Genomic DNA, 24723 nt, shown 5'->3' with positions numbered 1-24723 from the left:
TAAAACAGCAAATGTTTCAATATATTAATTTCCTGATAAGCAGACTTTAGTATTCCACAACATGTAGACCACTTTCCATTTTTCCTTTTATGACAAGTAGCAAACGCAGATATGGCTTTAAATGAAAATGCCCTGCAGTAAATTTTAGATTAGATTTTGTTTTTATATCGATGCTACTGTTATTTTTAATGGAATTTTCTGAGACAATGAAACAACTCACAAGATTAAACTTTTTAATGAAACCAATTTTATACATTAAAAATTAACATATTTTGAAAGATAACACTGCCTGTCACTGGTAGGGATAACACTCATTCAGTGTTCATTGTTTGCACTACACCGAGTTTTATCTTGCTGTACAACTGGGGAAAGATACCACCTGGCATATATACAAATCTGAAGCAAATACAAAGCAGTAATTTAAAAGTGAAAAAGTAGGTCCATTTATTTGTTCAGTTTCACTAATTGTGGTCAACTACACATAGATTATATTTCCCTTTTTGTGTCCTAACTTTAGAAGACAATATTACTTTCCAAGTCTTCAAATTTGAAACAGAGGAATAGTTGCCAAAATAACTTATAATAACGAAACTCACAACTGGTCAACTCTTGGATAAGATCATTTGGGATTCAGTTTTGGGCAATGATTATCACTTATCCATCTTATATTAGAACTCATTTATTCACCTACTTGGAAATAGTGTATAAATGCATAGAACAAGAAATACTTTCGTAACTAGCAGTAGTGCACCAATGATCACAGCATCATTCACAACAGCCAAAAGTGGCAGCAACCCAAGAGGGCTTCAGCAGATGGGTGGATGAGCAAAATGATGGGGGTATATGCAATGGAACCTTATTCAGCTTTGAAGGGAAAGGAAATTTTCACAAATGCTACCTGGGTCAAGCTTGAATGGTCTGAATAAAAGATTGAATGACAGGTTGAATGAAAGAAGGCAGTCTCAAAAAGACAGGAGCCCTATTATTCCACCTTTGAGTAATCAAATTCACAGAGACAAAATGTAACTGCAACCAAAAAGTTAATCTGGAGCAGAACCTGCACCACAAACATGATAGTGTTTCCTCTGACTCAGTTAAGAAACACAATTTCACATTTTTTCTTACATGGCAGACACACTAAAATATGTCTGGCCAAGTTTCTGATTTAACATAGTGTATAATTGAGTAACTGTGTGTTCGTGACATTTTGTAGCTTGTATCTGTATTTAAAAATTAATATGGGTTTATGCTTTCACACTAGGAAACATGATAATTGTAGGCTTATTTTCTTTCCTTATTCATCATCATTACCTCCTTTGCTGTTCTATCCATGGAGATTTTTGCAATGTTATGATTAGTTCATCTCACAGAATATTATTAGGATACTGTCCAAATATTATAGTCAACAAACATGCCATTGGAGATAGGGAGATGATAAAACACTTTCCCTTAAATTAATATTCTATGTTTTCATAGAATTTAAGGGAATGAGACACTTGCCAAATATGTTCAAGTGTATTTTATTACTTGACTAAAATATCACAAAATGGAACATGAATACAATACAAGAGGGAACATTTAAAAAAAACCTTAATATATGAATACTTAACCATGTTTCAAATAAAGAAAATAAAATCTATAATTTTCCTGTACATGAAATTAACTAATTAACAGATGAGTGTGTGAAATATCACTAGAAACAAATATTTACTAATGTAACTTTATAATATCAAAAACAGATTTTTAAAGAATATTTCATTGATGATTCAGGTAACAGTTATAAATTTTTTTCCTAGCAAAATGATTTAAAAGCTTATGAATATGAATGGACTATTTATATAGAATAATAGCATTAGTATGGGAATATATATAGGAATTTAGATCATCTGAAATTTACTGCAAAATTTGCCTTCTTAACTTACATTTTTCTATATCTATTTTTATCTTAAAAGAATCCTTCAGCATGAAAAAATTACAGCAGGTTGAATTACAAAATTTAAGAAGTATAAATTGCCTATTATACATACATTTCAATGATGTTCAAAGGAACATGATTATTCCATTTGCAATTCAGTTTTAAAGTCTGAATACAACATATACATTTTATGTCACAATTTTTCTTTAAAAATTAAGTTCAGAGTCTTAAAAAATATACCCAAGGACAGAAGCAAGCTGAAGTACTGGAAGACTATAAACAGTGCATTTTTCTCTCTAAACTTCTGTTTTCATAACAATGCTACATGTTACATCTATAAACACTGTATATTTACATTGTGTGTTGCATTGGGCAGGAGAGATATGTGTTCCATGAATGGGGAACATTTTGATTTTATTTGGTTTGACTGGTTACTTATGTCATAAGGTTATGTTTCCAACCCTAGGAGTTGCCGATTGAGTGGGGGCAAAAGTGTCAAGACTGGACTATGCTGGTGGCAGTTGTAATAAAATGAAAAGAATGTAGATATGAAATTTTGAGGGAAATTATTTTCCTTGTCTAATTGCTCTGATTAGGACTTCCTGTCCATATTGAATGGAAACGGTGAGAGTAGGCATTCTTGCCTTACTGCAGATTTTAGATGAAATGATTTCAGTCTAACTTAGCATCTTCATTGTATTGAAATAAGTTCTTATCTAGTTTGTTGAGAATTTTTGTCATGAAAGGAAGTTAAACTTTAAATGCTTTGTCTGCATCTATTCATATGATAATGTGATATTTATGATTCATTTTAATGTCTATCACCTATATTGATTTGTGCATGTTGAGCCATCCTTGCATGCCAAGGAAAAATTCCACTTGCTTCATGACCTTCTCATGGACTCTTGAGCTTAGTTTGCTCATGTCTTGGCGAGGATTTCTTGTTCCATGTGCTTAGGATCCTCACCTATAGCTTTCCTTCTGTGTGGTGACTCCCAGCCTGATGTTGAACTCATGAAAAGAGTTTGGAGGTACGCTTTCCTCTTTTATTCTTTTTTTTCTTTTTAAGAAGGATTACTAATTAATTCTTCTTTGAATGCTGGGTAGAATTGACCTGCCAGGCCACCTCCCCCCGCCCCACTGAGATTTCATTTTGGCGATTATTGATTAAATTGCCTTAGTTTTTACTGGTCTGTTCAGGTTTTCTATTTCTCCTTGATTCTGTCTCAGCAGTTTGTATGTTCTACAAATTTATTCATTTCTTCTAGGTTGTAACATTTTTTGGTGTATAATTGTTTATATACTCATTTGTGATCTTTTTATTATTTCTGAGGCTTAATTGTAATGCCTCTGCTTTCATTTTATATTTTTATTTGAGGTCTTTTTTTTTTTTCTCTTTTATTAGTTCCTTCCTTTTGCTAACATTTGGCTTAGTTTGCTTTTTATCTAACTCCTTGAAGTGTAAAATTAGGTTAAATTTATTTTAGTGTAGGTGGTTGTCAGGATAAATTTATCTCAGTACTGCTTTTACAATATCCCATAGGTTTTGGTGTATCATATTTTCATTTTGTTTGCTCAAGTTATTTTCTGATCTTTGTCTTATTTTCTCTTCCACTCAGTGATTTTTTAGCAGTGTGTTTTAAAATTTTCAGGTATTTGTGAGTTTTCCCATTGTACTTTTGTTACTGGTTTCTAGAGAATTTCACAACACATTGGTCAATTTACTACAAGGATAAGGGGTGGGGAGCGTGGTATGTTCAACTGAAGCACTAGAATAATAATGCCACTAAGAGAAGCAGAGAAGCCAGTTTGGTTTATCAAGGCAGTAAGAGCTTTGGGGAAGGAAGATTTACAATCAACGTTTAGAATGAATTCAGTTTGGAGGATAGATGTAATATTCAGATGAAACTAAGGTGTAATACAGGTATAATTGCATCCTGAGAAAAAAATGCTTTGAAAATTACATTTTATATACAGATTCTTTTTTATTGTAAGGGAAGTCTATAAATTTGGGTTAATTATAGAAAATATTGTAAAATTGTTTTCTCACTGTTTGCATCATTGAAATATACAATGTGTGTTCTAGATTCTAAGTTGGAGTAGTGTCTACCCCTGAGTTTTGCTGTTATTGTCAAGGCTACTCTGATTCAAGAACTCTCTACAAAAGGAGCTGGCCATCGCTCTTTTCATAGGATTATTGCACCTGCACTCCCAGCTTTGCCATCATGGAGTAGTTAATGACAGGAGAACAGCTTGCAATATGGACCAATTTTAGGAATTTTTGACAAAATTTAGGGGGGAGGAGTCATTTCTACAACCCAGATTTTATTAATCAAGTCGAGCATCTGATGTTTACCACATTTGATTTAGATAGTATAGGAAATATTCATTATCTGTAACTTTCAAAAAAGAAATCGTGTGTATGCAGCCTCAGCTTTCTCTTGTAACTTTAGTTTATACAGTAGCAGATGTTCTTAATGTTACAAAGTGAAGAAAATATTAGATAGTGTCTCCTTTTTTAGCCTGGGGCTGAGGCTGCAAATAAGAGGAAGAAAATATTATCCAGGAGACAAATGGAACTGTACTATAGTTCTTTAATTCCAAGGAAATGAATAATTATGCATAATAAATTCAGGGGAAATATTAACATAAGAATTTGTTTCAAAAACCTGGTTTTAGTTCACCAGGTAACTTGGTTTACCTCCAGGGTATATTTTATTATTTAAATTATAGAAAATGTGATGAGCAAAATGTTTAATAGAAACTGAAATTTATTTTAAATGAGATTAGACTATGCCATTGTTCCTAAACAATGGTAAATGAATTTATCATTTCAATACCCATTCTTTAAAAAATCACTTTGTATCTTTTGAGATTAATCAGCTTCTCAAAATTTCCTATCTACATATAAAGTAGTAAGCAAAGGACTATCCTTCATGATAGCTGGAGGAGTCTTTCCAACACTTAAAGCAGCTTTGCAAGGACATGTTCACAGGTACCTCAGGGGTATTAATGAACCAATTTTTAAAAAAAATTTAGTCATGTTTTTTAAGAGGTTATAAGGAATTATTCAGAAATCACTGCATTTATTATATATATACTAATGTACATTTTTTAAATAAAATTTAAAAATTCAGACAAAACCTGACTTACAGTTAGTATAATAATATTCACAGGGAGTCTCTGCTTTAGGATAATTCCATTTCTAAATGAGCTTCTGATTTGCTAATAGAACATTTTAAAAATGGCAGATGGAATTTAGGGATAGCAAACAAGAAAAATAAATGTGGTTATCTTTTGAAAAGGAATGGTATCCAGATAATTGCTAAGTAGAAAGGTATTTTCCTCTAATTTACTCTATAGAAAATGATTCATTAAAATTACTAGGCTTAGATTAAAAATGAATTATTATATAAATTTAATATAACAGAAATAATCATGATTCATATTTGTATAATTAATGTAGTATAATAATGAATCATAATACTTCACTTGAATATATACAGGAAAATATGCAACTAAATACAATGTCTTCCATCCTTGTCAATTTTTCTTATTTTACTAGTTCGATATTACTACTTGGGCCTTAAAGTTTGCTTTATGCTAAATAAAATTGTCAATGGAATTTTAAGCAGTTTTGGTGACCACACTTAGACTCTGCGTGTAAGTGAAAGAAGATTTGATTATAATTAGGGCACATACTACCCAAAGATGAAAAAGCAAATCAAGGGCCTCCTAGTGGTGCCAGGGCTTAAGTCTCAGTACTCTGAAGCTCTCAGCAGCCACTGCAGTATGAGTTCTATCCCTGGCCAGGGAGCTACCCACAAGGTGCAGCAGACCCTCTCCTGTCTCCCCGCTGCTCCACTCAGTAGTGTATTTCAGTCATTCCTCCTACTCTGTTCACCATTTTGATTCTGGTGAATCCTCTCACCCTCTGCACCTCTGGACTACACCCCAGCTCTTGTATGCTTAAACAAGTCTTAAAAAAAAAAAAAAAGCAAAAACAAGCATGTGGTAAATGTGGTATTGGCAAGAGGTAATGAAAGGGGACTGAAACCTCCCATTAACTGTTTCACAATCTTTTTTTATGATTTCACAACCTCAAAGATACGACAGCTCTTTTTTTCCTATATTATAAATGGAGATTACATCTTCATATCAAGAAGGGAGGAACTCTTCTCAATCTGTTTCCATTCTGAAAAAGCCAAATGAATGTCACACTAAAAATGGTACCTATTAAAAATTCCTGGGATATGGTATAATCAGTTTTAGATTTAAACATACTTTAGTTTCATGTCAGTTGTAAAGAAGTTACTAGCTTTGAAATGGCATTAAAAAGAAATAAATGACACAAAAAATGATATATATTTAGTCAAGTATTATTAAGGTTCCTTCACTTTTATAATGAACATTCACTAAAGGACAATATTCCCTTGCCTATTTCTAAACTCATCAAAAAATAAAATAAAATCCATGTAGGCCTCCCCTGGTGGTGCAGCGGTTGAGTGCTGGGCTGCGAGTGTCCCACAAAAAAAATAAATAAACAAAAATAAAATCCATGTGTAACCCCTAGGATATCTTTTCAGATAGAGGTTTACTCAGCTATCATGGCTGGACTACAATATTACATAACTCAAATGTAACATAAGAAATGATTTTCTCAAAGTCATTATTTTGAGTCCTCATTATTGTCATGTAGTGTCGGTGAAAGTATATTTTGAAACAAAGCATGCCTTGTTACTTATGTTTGCATATTGTCAGTCTTAACAGAAATTGATATAAAGCAAAAAAGCTTTAAAAACCTACTTCCAGTAAGGCTATACTTACAGGGGCTAGATTTACACTACTGACTGAAACAACCAATTTGTATACCTAATTAATGACTCAGTGGTTTGAAAGGTATTAGCTATGGCAATGAAAAATGGCAGTCCATAGACAACGTCAATAACAAGGTGAATACTAACCCAAATGTAGTGCTTTGAATGAATCTTTAGGTTGTCACAATGAGAAAGGAAGAAAAAAACCATGTGATCCCAGCCAAGCCCATTTATGTCCCTGAGTTGAAGAAATAAAGCTGAGAATACAGGCAGATTCAGTGTTTAGACCTCACAGTATATGCTGCTATAGGGGAGAGGACTGCCATTATAAAATGCTGGAAATTTGTAAAATACAGATTAGTACAGAGATGTTAAAAATAAAAAAAGAACTATTCAAGGCTAGAGCAATAGAAATACGAGGTTTTATTAGGAAGATAAAATGGCTGGAATTCTCAGGGTGGCAGAAATATTGTCAATCTCCAACAATAAGAACAGAAAACCTTAGGATGAAGATGGGCTGGGGAAGACTGTATGAAGGTTCCTGATTAATTCACATTAGCTTGAGCACCTTTCTGGAAGTATCTAATAAGCTCTCAAAATAAAATCCAAGAGATGGAACTATTTCCAACTTTTTTTTTTTTTTAACATTTTAAAAGGCCAGGTTGATTAGGAAAAGGAACGGTACCTGCATAGTCACTGTGGGCAGGAGGTCTACCTGTGTCCAACTAACTTAACTGCATCCCAAACAAAAGTTTAGAGTATGTATAGGGTTTCAAATGTATTCCACAAAGAATACCAAGAAACCAAAGAAAATTTACATTTGCATGCAATGAAAATTAACCATGCAAGACATAATGAAAAAAGACAAATCAATAGATATAAAATCAGAACTGAAATGTTTTAGTATCTATATTTAATATATCCACAAAGGTATGATACAAAAGGAAGAGATAAACAACAAATCAATTAAAACCTTTAGAAATAAAAACAGTATGAGATGAAAATATCTCTGGATATGTTATTAATGACACAGCTCATCATTGCAGATAAAGCATTAAACAATAGAGTGTTGGTACATATTCATATGACCTAGTATGTGTAGGTTGGGTCCACACCAAAGAAAACAAAACACAGAAATGATACTTGAAGAAATAGCGGTCAAAAATTTCTTTAGAAAATGAAAACTAAATAGAACCTTTTCATACTCAGGTGAGTTACAAGAAGTCCTCAGCAAGAGACCCACCCTACAGCAAACATAACTTCAAGTGAAAGGAAAATGAAATTAGATGGAATACTGACTCTAGAAGAAGGAAGAGAAACAGAAATGGTAACTATGTGAGTAAATACATAAATTTGTACTTATATATTAGCAGATAACATTTGAAAACTGATTTTTCCTTGTGAATAATATATCAGTAAAATATAATAATTTATGGAAATGAAATATTTTTAAAGTATAGTACAATAGCACATAGCAAGGGAGAGCATACTTATAAAATTTTTATAATATATAGTACATTATAATAGAACTTGAAGGTAGACTGAGATAAGTTAAATATGTACAATAGCTTATAACATACAGATAAAATAACAAGTCAGACAGTTATAGTTGTTAAAACAAAGCAGATAAAATTAATTTATAGAAAAGATTCTATAAATAAGAAGTGTAACAAGACTAAATGAGACAGATAGAACATAGCTGGATCATAGGTTAAATATTTAAATAGAAAAATTAAAGCAAATCATCTTGAAAAATTCCAACTAGTAGGGAAAGATGGTCAAATTGCTTACAACAATACATTTCAAACAAAGACACAATACCTCAAAAGTGAAAGAATAAAAAAATAAAGCCATAAAGCATAGCACTAACCACAAAAGTGGGAGTCAATCTATTATATCAATAAAGGAGATTTCAGAGCGAAAGACATAGTAAGGAGTACAGGGTCACTTCTTAATTATAAGGGGCTAAATTAATCTAGAGTATATAGTAGTCCTAAATGAGTGTGTACATAAGAGCACTTCAAAACCATGAAATTCTGTTAAACCATAAGGAGGAAATAGACAATTATAGTGAGCAATTTCAATACCCTTGAGTATCAGTCTCAAGAATTGACAGAACAAGTAGATAGTAAGGATGGACCATCTGAACTCTACCAATCAACTTAACCTAAGTGACATTTATAGAACTTTCCACAACAACGACAGAAAATGCATTCTTTGCAAGTGTGCAAAGTCCTGACAATGGTAGAACGTATTCTATGACATAAAACAAATCTCAGTAAACATAAAATGATTAAATTTATAGAGAAATGTATCATCTGACCCTAGTGGAGCTAAATTAGAATCAATAACAGAAATTTCTTTGGAAAAATATCTACATACTATGAATGAATATCATATTTAAAAAACATAGATCAAATTGGAGATCAAAACAGATCTAGAACATTATGACATTATGCATGAAAAGTAACACAGCAAAATGTATGTGATTCTCTAAATATTGCTTTTAGAGACATAAACCACTAAATGCTATATTAGAACAGGAGGAAGATCATACCTATATTACATCTTAAATATATCAGCTAAGTAACCAGCTTAGGCAACTAGGAAAACAAAAGCAAAATAAGTGCAAATTTAATGTCTACCTACACTAATTACAATAGAAAATATTACCACTAACAGGAATGAGTTGCCATAATTATAAGATTGTTTTTCTTTTAATATTGGTATAATTTCTAAACAGTTTTTGGCCAGTAAATTGAATAACAGGAGAAAAAATGGAGCAATTTCCTAAAAGACACTAAGATTAAAATATTTCCCCCACCAAAAAAACCCCCCAAAAACTTACCTCTTAATTTGATCTTATTTAGAATCAGGGTCTTTGAGAGGTAGTATAGTTAAATATGGCCACAAGAGTAGATTTAATCTCATTTTGATTGATGTCCTTAATGTGTTATTTTGGAGTCACAAATCATGATTTCTTTAGTGGGACTTGAGATTCTAAGATCAATGATTCTAGAGATCTCTTTTTGCTTTACAGTCAGGTGCCTGCTTTACAAGGTCTGGTGCATTGTTTCATATCCCAGTTACCTGTTTTTAGATCACCAGGTAATTTTCTTTGCTCTCCATCCTTACTCCAGTCTTTCCACAACTGCAGGGTCTCTGCCCGCCCTGCAGCCCGGCCCACTGATTTACAGACCCAGTATAGTGCACCCACTGGGACTCTCACATTGCTGTGGGGTTCCTGCTCTCTACCACCATCCTGAATATTGAAGCATGTCAGGATCTCTCCTGTCTCCCACATTACACCAACATACCACACCCCCCAGTCTGGGTGTCAGTCATGCTTAAATACATGTCTTTCTCATCACAGAAAACCCACTCCTGCTTCTCAACGCCTCCAAGGTTATGACTTATTGTCAAGTCCCACGAAGGTGTCACATTCTAAAGATTATGGATCAGAAAGGAGGCTCAAGAAATACTCAAATCATGCAAACACTTCATGCCCACTTGTTTACCCCCAGCCACCTGCATATATTACTGGTCCTCACATTCCTGGGGTCTCTGTCCCTACATCCCAATGACAACCTTGTTTTCTCTCATGCAGTCCAACTTCCCCCTGACATCTCGGTACCACCACAGCCTGTGTCTTCTGCATGACGCACAAGATTATGGAATCACTCCGGTATCTCAGCTCACCCACAACAGGTTGCCCCCTGAGAATTTATGTGCTATTTTATTCTAGCAGTTTTTCCTCTTGAGGATCTACCACACAAAAAGTATATAGTCCATTTTATTTTTAGAGAGTGGGAAAAGATGAAATAATGCGAAGAGGGAAGACTGAACATTCAGAGAAGAATGTGCTTACCCTGCCCTATTGCTCTATAGAGAACTGTACTTTGTGCCAGTATTTTCCTTGGTGTTTGGAGTAGGTACTTATATGTAACTGTTTGTCTATAACCATCTAATTCCTTCTAAATTGCAACCTCATTTTTGTGTTGTTCTATGATTGTTGCCCTGCAACATCTTCCAAATGTTCTTTAATACCAGTGCATTTTCCTGTAAAGATAATACTCACATTGCATAACTGATTATAAAGGAAAGGAATTAGGTAAGGGATGGAGCTCAGAGAATCACACTATTCAGAAGCAAAAGGAAATATTGGGAAAAGAAACCCATGTTTGTAACACAGTACTGTGCTGTGAGAATGAGTGATTCCTTCCCCTCAACAGGAATGAAAAGAGGCTGCCACAGTTCCCTCTTCAAAGGTAGTTACCAGGATTGAAGTGGAGTAGCAAAATGCCCCTATGTATAGGAAAGGTATTTTTTATTTCACCTTTGACTTGTGTACGTACCTGCTGTTCTTGAAATGACCTAGATGCAGGAAAACATTACAGGGACACAGGTTTCCCAGTCATCTGTTACTAATCCTGCCTGATAATTTATATCGTAGTGTATTTAGCATAAAATGTGGATGTCAATGTATGGCATGTCCTCCTAAATACTTGTTACAGCCCCAAAGTGTTTGTTTTATAGATGCCTATAGGTCATGCCCAAACCTTTGATGTCCTCAGGTCCATGGAAAGACAAGAGTGATTAAGGTTTGTTTGTTTTTTTTTAACTTCCCATTGATAGGATATTGAAAAACCAGAAATCTGATGTTTGATATTTCCTGACTGTGTTACATGTGCCTAATCTGCAGCACTGACTGACGGGGCTGGGAGAGGGTGCATGCATAGTTTAGGAATCTGCACATCCACATTGTCAGACCTGTGGCCTGTTTGTTTAGCGTAAACTTCCCAGCCCAGACAGCACCTAGAAGAGAAATGGGCCACTTCTGCCAGAGACAGAACCATCCTGGAAGCAGTGAAGTGTCCTCAACCCAGATGCCCGTGGAGGGGAGACAGGGCCATCAAACTCCCAGAGTTGTTAACTACCTGGAGTGAAAGCCCACTCACTGATCATTAACTGCCTTTGTTTAATTCACTCTAAAACAGCTTTAGAGATGAGGTGTTTGAATGGTTTCTTTGGCGTGTGATGCTTGGCGTTCTCAGACAAGCTGGCTAATCGAATAAGGGTGCATAATAAAGATTCAATTCCTGTCCTGTGCCTTTTTTAGCTTCCTGGCCTGTCGCAGGCAAAGCAGCCGGATCTCAGCAACAATCCCATTTAAGACTTGATAACCTAGGCCCTCAGCGGTGTACCCGATCCTGCTGGCAATGCTCTGGGAGTGCAGTGACAGGAGAGGTAACCTGGGCGGGGGTGCAGTTAACTGGCTGCCACTCCCATGCCGAGAACAGACTAAAAGAGTGTGCACCTCTGGGGGCCTAGGTGCTGTCTGCCCTGTCCAGCTCTGGTGCCTTTGTGTGTTCACAGGTTGACTATGGTGGCATCAAGGAAACAGGTCTTAACTGTCCATTAACGGAGGACTCAGCGCAGAGAGAACAAACAGAAACACCTACAGCTCGTCTTCCCCTGAAAGTGAGTTCTGACTGCAAACGCTGCCAATGAAGGTCCACTTTCTAGTCTGAATGTAGGTGCTGACTGAGATCTTGGGGTACAGATAGGCCTGGGCACACTAAACATAAAATAGGATGCTTGGGCCTTTATAAAGGTGTAAAGACCCCAAAGAGCTTCATCTGCACAGGAGCACTCTGGAAGATGGAGGGAGCTGACACTGCATTAACATCCACTCACGCAAACGCTTTCCCTCGCCAGAGAAGGACAGATCTCTTTCTGTCCCCCCAGAGAAGCCCTCCCATTGCCTTTATTTACTCTCTAGGCTTATCAAACTTTGTTTTCCTATATCCCCAGGGAAAGAGCATGGGAAGATAAGAAACATCTGAATCTCTGACCAACAGGTGTGAGTGGAAACCTCCAGACACTTGTGCTACAAGGACAAACGTGCTGCTCACTCTCTGATCCTGTGTAACTCTCGACGAACACCCCACCCTCTGCCACAGAGCAGGACGGGGTCTTTCAGACACAAGTCTGCTGCCTGCCTCAATTTGTCAACAAATTAAACTATTTTCCTTTGCCTCAAACTCTGTTTCCTTTCATCGGGCAGGGGAACCGAGACCAGCATTCGGTATTAAAAGCAGGGGTAGAGGAGAAATTCCTTAGCCTTATAAAGCCTATCACCTGTGGGCATAGCAGTTGGATGCTTCAGGGCTAGGGTTAGAGCAATCCGTGCTTCCCCTATTTTCTGCCTCACCCCTGATCTAGTTTTCTTACTGATGATTGAAATTGTCAACTAGTTTCCTGTCCTATCACTTCTAAAGGTTAGGAAACACTTCCATTAGTTATGACAGCACTGTATGGTGATAACCACCATTAGCATGCTAGCTAACATCTACTTTTGTAGCATAATAGCAGATACTCACTAAACACTTACTGGGGACATATCTGTCAAGTACTGTGCTAAGCAGTACACATGGATTATCTTATTTCAACCTCAAAATAATTCTAGGTTTACCTTTGGTTCCTAGTTACACCTGAGGTTAAGACACAGGGGTAAGCAGTTTGACCAATGCTGTAAATGTAGAGGCAGCACCAAGACTCAAGTTCACGGGACCAGGCTTGGACTATAGCTGTTCTTCTTTGCAGGTTGAATTTCCCTGGTAAAACCCAGAACCTTTTGTCTTCACTGAGAATTTCTGGTTAAGACCTTAAATCTCGGCATCAAACCAAAGGATTAATTATAGAAGGCTGGAAATGTCAGTCTGCTAGTCTATCAGAGAGTCTATTTCCAAAAGTAAGGCAGTATTGACATGTATTGAAACTGGGTTTTTTGATCAAATCAAGCTCCATCACTTTGATTACCTTTTCCCACATCCTGACACTAGATTTCATATGAATATCATTGTCAGATTTTGTTTTTGTTCCTTTTATTTCACCATAATGGGAAAAACAAATTATGTCTTTAGTTGGGAGTTAGAAATGTTCCTTTCTAGCCAGAAGCTTAAAAACTAATTTTAATTAGTTTATAATAAAATTATCCTAAGCCAAGGAGGAGCTCCTTCTAGTGTTTTAATTTCCTGATTTAATATTTCTCATACCTCTAAAATAAAAAAGACATTAAATTTTCTGAAATCAAAATACTTAAAGCTATGAAATTATTTTCATGGTCTTCTCTATGATGGTATATTCCATATAGAGAAATTAATAGAGATAAATGGATTGTTTACTAAAGAAAAGCACAGAGCCCTAGCCATAGAATACTAGAATTAAATTACTAAACAGATAAAAACATTAAAATGCCAAATTATTCTCTATATGAATGTATGTTTTGTTAAAGAATAATACAGTCCTGTGTTTTATGGCAATTGCATTATTTTTTCTGGAAAAATTTTTTATGGAATAGAAGTATAGAATATAAAATTAAAAATGGTGAAAATAAATAAAAAATATACACCCTGTAGGTGAATTTGAATTTTTTTTTGTTAGGGATTTATTTGCTAATAAAATTAAGTAGGGAACAGATGAAAATTTGACAAAAGATATTCCAGGAGTGGGAGCAGGCATATTTAGGAAAAGCTTTCAAATTAAGTGTTTTTCTTTTAATGACTTGCCTCTAAAAAAAGCAAGGCTTAACTTTTCATCTCTCTTAATTAGTCTCTTTTGTGTCCTCCATAAAATGGTTGGAAACATATCCTTTAGCTTTCCATTTTTATAATTCTCAAATGCCTAATCCAAGCCCATCCCATACATTAGGATATACATTTACATATTTATTGCACTGAAATACGGATGCTACTTCCTTGCTGATTTTGAATAATTGGTCTATAGGAAAACTACATAAACTGTAGCAGATTTGTCGTAAAGTTAAGTATGCTTATTAGCGTTCTTTACCATGACCTACGTGCCTATTTAATAGAAACTGCACAATCTATTTCAACAGTGATTCTTGCAGTGCATGACCTTTCAATCACAAAAACAAACCTGTAAAAACATCTGCTAATGATTGAGATAGAGTAATAGCCTCTGAAGTTATATCCCCAGTTCAAACAAAATTCCACACATAATATGAAATAACACTTTTCAAGACATTGAATATTATGCAGTTAAGGACAGTATTTCCTAAAAGATAACAAGGTGACCTCTGTGATTCCCACAACACATTTTCTGGACAAAATGTTCAAGATGCATTTCAGTGAAATGAGACCAGGCAGAGATGCTACTCTTATTTACTTAATGAGGAGGTGAGAATCTGGGTAAAACAAGAGGATAGAGCTTACAGGAGAGAATCCTGAGAGGAAAAATCTCTAGTGAGAGCAAAGTGAAAGTATTTATAAGGTCTTCACCTGAATATTACTGATCAGATCTGGTGAGCACACAAGACCTTAGACAAAACCAACAAGCCGACACACGTGGAAAAAATTCCCAGATCCCAAAGTGTAGAACCTCATAATTGCCAGTTCCATCCTCAGGGATTTGCCCTAACAGTGAGGAAAAATTACACTGATACTAAACTGTTAGATCTACCCTAATAAAACTTAAAAGATGGGAAAATATCACACCATTTTCAGGAAAATTGTGATCAATAACAAATCCCAGTACTATATAGGAATGCAACAAGGTACAGATGCCACAAAATGTCCACCTCAAATTACCAGGAGTGTAATCAAGTAGGACAATATGACCCATGATGCAGAGAAAATCAAAATTAGCAGAAACAAGTTGTAGAATTCATTAACAGTAATGCCGAAACATTTATAACTGTATTCTATACGTATCAGAAGCTAGAGGCAAAAAGGGAGCACATTAAGTAAAACATGGAACTATAAAATATGCAAATTTTATTCTAGAGATGAAAACTACAGGGCCTCCCTGGTGGTATGGGGTTAAAGTCTCACCATTAACAAGTTATCGCCAGCCACTGCACCATGAGCTTGATCCCCAGCCAAGGAGCTGACCCACATGGCACAGCAGACCTCTCCTGTCTCCCTGATGTTCCCCTCAGCAGTGTATTTCAGTACATCTACCTGTTCTGCTCCCCACTCTGTCTCTAGGGAATCCTCTCACCCCCTACACCTCTGGCCTATACCCCAATTCTTGTAGGCATAAATAAAATCTTTAAAAAAGAAAACTACATGTTTGATACATAATACACTGGATAGTATTCATAGCATATTAAACATCACAGAATAAAAGATCCATGAATTTGAAGACATAGCCATAGAAAGTATTCAAAATAAGGAGGAGAAATAAGTGCACAGATTGTGCATCAAGTTATAGGACAAACCCAAACTGCTTATTACTATGAAGCAATTAAGAGTTCAAAAAAGAGGGAAGAAAAAACATTGAAACTTAAATTTGAAAATGGCCCAAATTTGATTTAATTTGCATAAAACTATTGATAAGTATCAAAAAGTTATCAAAGGAAAAATAGAAAAACCCATATAGGAAAACAGTGACAAGTAAACCCTAGAATCCTTCTCACAGATATAAGCCAGATAGTAGTAGAACAGACTCTTTAAAGCACTGGAAAAATGTGTAATGCTATATTCCTGACACATTATCAAAAACCAAAAACAATTCTATACATTTAAGACCTAAAATATTTCATCTACAAATATGAAATACAAGAAACATTAAATAAAAAAATTCAAGAGATAAAATGAGACCAAATGCAATCTACACATCCACAATGGACTGAGGAGTACCAAATAATAATTATGTAACCAAGTTGTGGTTATATAAATATCTCCAAATGATATATTAAAATTACCAACAATAATATTGTATTATGGACTAGCACATATGTGTGATCATAATGACAATTGTAGAGGGAAAATGAGATATACTGTAGTAAGGCCCTCAAATGTATAAAATATTTTTGAAATACCATTTGAGAGTAGACTGATAACTTAAAATGCAAACTAGAAATGTCAGCAAACATTAAAATAACCAAAAAGGACAACTGTAGTAATAATGCAACAAACCAAAAAACTTGAATCATAAAATACACTGAATTAATCCAAAATAATGCATTACAGAAGGGAAAAGAGGAGCAGATCCAATCAAAAACAGCAAAAGACAGAATGTGAAGAAACTAGAACAATGATAATATTAACTGATATAAACTATTTAATAGGCAGTGATTGTCAAAATGGATGAAAAAGACCCAACTATATTCTTCTTACAAAATTCTCATTTAAAATATTAGATGCAATGAACAAATAAACTACCAGAACTCATTCAATAAGAAACATGTTGCCTATACCCCTTTATCAATTAACTATGGTTAAAAACCTCTCTAGAAAGAAACTTGACAGGAAAAATGATAGACGTTAGCAAGCAAATTAAATCCAACAATCCATAAGGGGCGTGATAACCCATGTCTTGAATTATTTACAAATATTAATGTACTATGAATCAAAGACCCCTATAACTCACATATGACCACATAGACAACCATGTAACTCATAAAACCATATAGCCCATAACCACATAACCCAAACTTCTAGAAGAAAGTAGAGATCACCTATCATTAGACCAAGGTTTCTTAGAGGAATACATAAAACAGTAAGTCATATATTCAAAAAAGAAATGCTGACTGAGATTTCTGATAAACAATGTAAAGATAAGTCACATGTGAAAGAAATAATCATTTTTCTGATAAGTAACTAACATGCTGACTAGATAAAGAAATCTCAAAACAACAACAAAACCAGGAGCTTGATTGGAAATTGCAAAATATTTGAATAAAAAGTTTTCTGCTTAATAGGAAGAAATGTAAACTGCAAATAAACATTTGAAATGTTATTCATCATCATTATTAAAAAAATCATCAAAAACATAAAAAAGCGGCCTCCCTGGTGGCACAGGCATTTGAGCACAGCGCTGTGAGGCTGTCTGCAGTCTCTGCAGTGCGTGTTCGATCCCCGCTGGCCTCGGAGCAGCCCACATGGCGAACAGACCTTCCCTGTCTCGCCCACTGCTCCTCTCAGCAGTGTAGTTCAGTCAGTCTGCCTGTTCTGTTTCCTGCTCTGTCTCTGGTGAATCCTCTCACCCTCCCACACATCTGGCCTGTACCCCAGTTCTTGTATAAATAAATAAATCTTTAAAAAATTATAAAATGTATAAAAAATTACAATCACAACACCAATGGTATGACATAACGAAATGCTGACAGGGGATGTTGATCACTCCAATCTGGAGAAAAAACACAATTAGCCAGGAAAAGGATGCTCTTGGAAAACACATGGCACAAAGTTGAGGCTGAAGCCCCTCTACAACTCAGAGGCAGCACAGACTTCACTGGAAGGGACACCAAGGAGACCCACGATTATGTGATAATGTTGGGTAGAGAGATGTGTGGAGGTGGCAGTCTGGGGAGAGACCACCGGATCACCAGCCCAACCAGGACTCTGCAGAGGGCAGAACACAGTGTGAATGCACATGCCCTTGGCCCAAGTAAAGCCCAAAGAGGAGAGTTTCTCCCATGGTGCTGGACCTTGGTAAGGAGAACAGAGAAATTGACTTGGACTATACTCCCTCTCGCCTACCCATTGGGAACTATCCTGAAGTGCTCTTTAATTGACAATAGCACCAGACTCTAGAGCCTCAGATCTGGGCCTGCAGGCAGAGGATATCAGTGGTGCCATGAACACAAATCAGGCTCCCTCCCAGCATGTTCAGGATGCCAGCTAACCCTCTCTACATCCCTCTTCTTCCTACCTGACAATATAGCCTCTTTTTATAGGTCCAAACACCTAGGGTAACCAGCAGAAATGAAAAATAATAATAAAGCATCACCTTCTGGAAACTTCAAAGATAAGCAGCTCAGCTCTAAATGGCTGGTCCAGATTTCCAATGGGGAAGCTGGAAAACACAATACCAGCCCAAGATACATCAAGGTGATATGTTATAAGGAAAGAATGACTCTCCAGGTCAAGCTCAAAAACATCAAAGAATATGTCTTTCTAATGGATAAAAAGATAAAAGTACTATCATAAAGAAACTAAAATAGATACAAGAGAACTCAGAAAAGCATGTCAAAGAAAGCAAAGAAAACTCAAAGAGCTTAGGAATAAAATTATGTGGAGAAGGTACTGACTGTTTAAGTAAGAAACTAGTGTTGATCCAGGATATGATGTATTCAGTGAGTGTGATCCATAGTGCTATTGAAAACTGTGGAAGCAGAATAGACTAATAGAGGAATCAGTGAGGTTCAAGACAGAAACATGGAAATGACCCAGGTATACTAGAGAGAAATAAAATACATAAAAAGAAAAAGAAATGCTATAAGATCTATCAGATTCTCGTCGGAAAGGCAACAGGATGATAAGGGCTACTCTAGAAGCTAACGAGGGATAGAATGGAACAGAACTCTTAATCATATAAATAATGACTCATAACTTCTCAGACCTGGGGAAAGAATTGAATATAAAGGTTCACGAAACTCCTAACAGTATTCCTGGTTATCTAAATGCAAAGACCCTACTCAAAGTTACGTATCTGTGAAATTATCAGGAGTTCAAGGCAAGAAAATTAAAAGTAACTAGCGGGGAGAAAGGTTACTTATAAAGGTACTCCCATCAGGCTATCATCAAACTTCTCAGCAGAAATTCTATAGACCAAAAGACAGTGATGTGACATATTCAAAATACTCAAAGAAAAAACTGCCAGCCAAGAATACTATATCCTGTAACATACTTTCAGCAACAAGAAACAAAGACTTTCCCAGACGAACAAAAGCTGAATGAGTTTCTGACTACTAGACCTTCCCTAGAAGAAATATAGAAAGTAGCTCTTTTAATTAAATTTTAAAAAAAGTCCATTCCCACCAACAGAGGAACATACTGGTCCAGCCTATGAAAAGAAGTGTGGAGATTATTAAAAAAAACTAAAAACAGATTTACCATATGACCCAGAAATTCCACTCCTACATACCTCTCCAAAGAGCACAAAAACACTAATTCCAAAGGAAACCTGCACTTTTATGTAAACATATTTTGAAAACTAGTTTGTTACATTCGTAAGACATTAAATATACATGTCCCAGCCATTGCACTCCAAGGCGGGCATGCAAGCAAAGAAACAGGCAAATAAAAGGCGCATGACTTTAACTCATGCAAAAGTCAAAGTAAATACCTTAGACAGGTGAATTACCACTCCAAATCTCAACAGCAGGTAAACAATCCTCTAGTTTCTTCAAAACTTGTGTGCAAAATAAAATACATGTGAAAATGCGAGAAATTTCATCATACAAATTAAACACTAGGTTGAAGTATATTTACCAACATATTATTTAGAGGGACTTGATGTATCAAAGTATATATTTAAATAAATGTCTAGAACTCTTAAGAAAGCCAATGCAATTCAAACAAAATCGGTAGAGAACATTAATGCATTTACATTAATTATTTAAATGCAAATATGCCACAGATTTCCATAAATATGGTCTCTTTCAGTATTAAAATATAAAAATAACAATTAAATGACTTATGTTTATATTGGCAACATTTAAATTGGTAACATTTAAATTGGTGAGAGTATGCTATGCTCCCTGTGTCCCAAAATCATTTAATGTGTGCTTATGTACATCAATAACAATATTTTCAACATGGAGAAAATGTTGTAAACATTTGTTACACGTTAGGTAGAGGGTAAAAAAAGGTAAAAGGAATATAAGTATAAATAATAGAAAGTGCTATTAAAAAATCAGAATGGCTATGTTCCAATAAAAAAAAAAAACTCAGGTAAAACATTTATAAAAATGGGGGGCAGTGTCCATCTGAAAGGAGTTACACCCATACACCCAGATAGAATAATGATATATGTTTGTGCAAATATTTGTTCAGCAATGTAGGTGAATTTTAGTAAAAGTATAACATCCACAAAAAGTTGAATGTAGGTGACTATTAAATCATAGCACTGATAGATGTTTTATTTTCATAATTTGTGCTTTACTTTAAAAACAACTAATCATTAAAAATGTTAATTTTAAATACAAAAAATCATACAGCTATATAAATGATTGACAAATCAATAAAATTGGAAGAAAAAAGATATTCTAAACACATTTTTGGTGTATCTTAGTAAATTGAGAACATATTTTGCTACCTCACTTTTTTATTATGTAATATTTTTTAAAAGACTTTATACTGAAAACATAGTGAGGAAACAAATTTATGAAACTATAGAGGTAAGAATAGATTTTTTTAAAAAAATATATATTTAGGTGGAAAATGTGTTAGGGAAGTTTGGTCGTTATTTTTAATCCCATGCAGAATGGAACAGTATTCAAGCTGGCAGTCTAAAAATGTAACAATTTAAGATTGTGTTCACTCACCTGGAAAGCCCAGTGGTAGCTCCAGCTTCCTCCCCATTGATACCTATGCATCACGAACGTGTTTCTGCATTGCTTCCTTTTGTGTAGGATTTATTTTCAGGCGAGATACTGAAGGTTGACAAGATGGCCAGAAGATGTTCTAGCCTCACAACCAACCAGACAAGGACACCAGTGAATATTTTTCCTCTTTAGCACATGTAACCACAAAAGCTTCAAGATGACCTTACCTTGCTCTTCCTTGGCTCGGATGGTCCATCCAACTTCGTGCATCTTGGGATGCAGTTCAGTCATTGGCAATGTTCACTGCTGAGTCAAACCTCAGAATCAGAGTGGAGTCTGTCTTACCTGAACCATAGCTCCAGGGAGTAGTCCTTCACAAAGACTGGAATGCCAGGACCAGGTGAATAGGGCTGTCCACAGATCAGGAGAGTCTACTACAGTATGTCCTTCCTAAAGGAGAGAGCAAATGACAAAAATATAAAGAAAAGGGTAATTCTGGCTGCTAAGTTAATATACATTGACTACAAGAAAGTCATACCAAGCATAGATAAAAGACAGATTGAAAAGTCCATTTATTGCAATAAAATTTCAATATTTTTACATAAAGAGTCCTTATGAGTCACAAGACAAAAAAAGATAATAAAAAATGATAAAGGACAAAGGCAGGAATTCTCAGTAACAAATGCTGATGGGTTTGTAAAGGACTCATTAGTAATCAGTAATGCAAATAAATGCGATCACAAGATTTCACTTTTCGCTAATTAGATTTGGAACTGGAAATGAAAATATGATCAATTACAATGGTAAAACAGTTTGAAAACTGATACTTGCATACATGGTTGATGGAAATATAAATTGGTAGAGCTTTATGTCTGGTACAGCTTTTAAGGTTGACAAGTTGACAGTAATCTGTCAAAATCGAAAATGTGCATTTCAAAAATTTTCACAAATACACACAAATGTATATTTATAAGAATGTTATTGCACCATGGTTTGAAACAGCAAAAAATAATGGGAAACTGAGTATCAGTAGGATCCTGATTACTAAATTGGGGGACTGCATAATTTCGACAATAGGAAAGTCCATAAAAGCATGAAATACCTATACGAACAGAAATGTAAAGCTCACCTGCCTGGCATATATGATTTTATGGAAAGTAATTATATAGGCCTGTGCAAGTACACATTATTCCTGATTATCCACAGCCATATCTCTGTGTGTAAATGCATAAAGAAAGAGATGATAGGCATACACTTGAGGGAGGCTGCTTCTGTGGAAGAGAAGGCACATGGAGAGGGAAGGGAAGTGTATCTGTGTTGCTAAAAGTTTTGGGACTATTTTCAAAGTTATGGTTAGCAGATAGAAGTTCTACAGATGCTAGGCAAGAGCTCTGGGAAGCAGATGGAAGCCAGGCTAGGACAGCCTGGTCTCTGTGGAGATGTGTCTCAGGCCTGGTCTTGTCTTTCCTGTGATCAACACACCATTAGGAATTTAGCCTCTATGTGTCTTAAGTTTCTGAAATTGTTCACATTTTCCCAATGGTTGAAGGAGCTAGGTTCAAGCACTACACACTTCCTCCTGATGCTTACTTTGGTTTCAAGGTAAGTTAGCTGTTTTCACTTTCTTTGTATGGTTGAAAATAGCCCAACAATTCACTTTGGAACAAATTTTTGTGTCTGGTGGGGTGGCCTGGTGAGCTGGCCTGTGCTCAGGTGAGCTGGGACTGTGCTCAGGTGAGCTGACCTGAGCTCAGGTGAGCTGGCCTGTGCTCAGAGGAGCTGGGGCTGTGCTCAGGTGAGCTGCAGTGCCAGTGGTACAGCGCTGCTGGTCAGCTTACCTAGATCAGCTCAAGAGAGTCACACAGCCCTTCCAGGGAGTCACTTCACTAGACCACTGAAAGGTGTTTTGTTTTTTTTTTTTAATGTGAGATGGAAAAGTTGCCCTTTTATTATAAAATATTCTTTTGGAAAAACTTACTTGTCTTCATTTCTTAATTACTTCTGAAGCCTAAGTTTTTGGGGAGAATAATCACTAAAGTATATAGAGCACTAAAATAATCCCCCAAAATATAATACAGGCAAAAGCAAAGTTATCATATGATTTATCAAACTATGATTTGATTTTGCATAAACTTCTAACTAACATACTTATATAGTTATATACTGAAAACATATACAGTAAGTTATATACATAACTCAGTGTAAAAAGCATTTAACATCTGCAATTTTAAGGCACTTAGCGAATATTTGGTTCCTTTTTTATACTCTTGCATGAATGTTCTGATTTATTGAATTTGCTTTTAAAAATACTATCAACTTTATCATTTTCTGTTGTGTTTGTTGTCTTCAGTTCATTCTTCTGTGTTTGTAAATTATCTTGCTATTGTGCTTCCCCTGGCCTGAGTAAAAAATTTTGAAATCCTGTTGCTGATTCTGTGGTGATAAGAATGTTTAGTCTAAATGTGCCTTGAGGGGAGTTTTTGGGATCCAAAGTTTGGATTATTTCTGACTTTTGGAAAAGAAAAACTAAGTTCCTTAATGTCACTTTAATGTATTATTTAATGACTGCAATAAATCCTGATGCATTTTTTTCTCTCTACAAAAGAAAAATCATCACTTAATATTTAATACAACTTCTCAATTTATAATTAGGGTTACAAGTATTCATTTTCCTGTTCTTGAGACAAACCTTTGCATTACACAAAATAGCTGTGAAGAAACTTTTATTCCACTAATAAATATAACAAATACTGGAACTTATAACAATTTTTAAATCAAAATTACTTCTTGCATAAGGATCTTTTTTCACATTGCTTCACACAAAAGTAAATGCATAAATTTGTTAGATTTTCTACCTCACATATTTTAAGTTCATTTTTACATTGGCAAACTATTTGGCTATTGAAGTTATAGGAGGGAGTAGTCATTGTATGAGAAAAGAAAATACTCTAAAATGTATTTGACTTTTATAAAAATTTTGCTAGGATTCCACAAAGATGTGCATTGCATGATAATCCCATAATGCCACATAATTCAAAGTAAAGGAACAGTTTATTCTATTTTGGGGACTAGCATAGAGTAAAATAAATAGGTCAGAATAAGTAAGACTTATTTAGAGAGAAGCTCACGCACATAATAGTGTGGCATCTGCTCCATGATGAAGAAACAAACACTCTTATAGAGTAGTATATTTACTAATCATTATATTCTATAGATTTTTTGATTTAAAGTAGTGTTGTATTACCAATATCATAATTAGCTAAACTGTCCCAAAATAAATATTATCCAACGAGTGTTTTTTTCATGACATTAAGAATATCTTAAAAACCCCATATTAGTAGTGGAATAATATATTATAAATTTATACATTTATTTTAAAACTCTAGTTTTATACATTTAGGTTCTTGTCCACTTTTCTCTATTTAAAATAACTATACAATGCTATTCCATGTAAAGAAATATACTTATCTATATTTATCAGATTATGTCCAAAGAATTCTGGAGAGGTAATAATTGACTTAATGAGCTGACTTAATACTTAATCTATTTATCCTCTTAAAATATGCTGCTTATTATTTTTGAAAAAGACTTACATATTTTCATCTATAACAACAGGAAAAAATACTTTCCGTTCTATTTATTTTGCCACCATAATAGATGAAGGATGATTCCTTACTGACTTGCTTGCACTT

General features: G+C 35.0%; 2 long non-coding RNA genes across 2 annotated transcripts in view; one reads left to right on the top strand and one right to left on the bottom strand.

The window, feature by feature from the left end:
• The window catches only part of LOC129145370 (uncharacterized), a 78208-nt gene extending 68386 nt beyond the window's left edge, over window positions 1-9822 (top strand). The window contains exons 2-3 of the long non-coding RNA XR_008550896.1: window positions 7942-8067; window positions 9773-9822. This is a non-coding gene — a long non-coding RNA (uncharacterized LOC129145370). The remainder of the gene's footprint in view (window positions 1-7941; window positions 8068-9772) is intronic.
• The window catches only part of LOC129145369 (uncharacterized), a 125372-nt gene that overhangs the window by 3563 nt on the left and 97086 nt on the right, over window positions 1-24723 (bottom strand). The window contains exon 2 of the long non-coding RNA XR_008550895.1: window positions 21377-21481. This is a non-coding gene — a long non-coding RNA (uncharacterized LOC129145369). The remainder of the gene's footprint in view (window positions 1-21376; window positions 21482-24723) is intronic.

The sequence above is a fragment of the Talpa occidentalis genome, unplaced genomic scaffold, assembly GCF_014898055.3.
Source record: "Talpa occidentalis isolate TD23 unplaced genomic scaffold, MPIMG_talOcc4v2.1, whole genome shotgun sequence".
NCBI classification, from domain to species: Eukaryota; Metazoa; Chordata; class Mammalia; order Eulipotyphla; family Talpidae; genus Talpa; species Talpa occidentalis.
The sequence above is the reverse complement of the archived record's forward strand: the minus strand, read 5'-3'. Positions and strand labels throughout refer to the sequence as shown.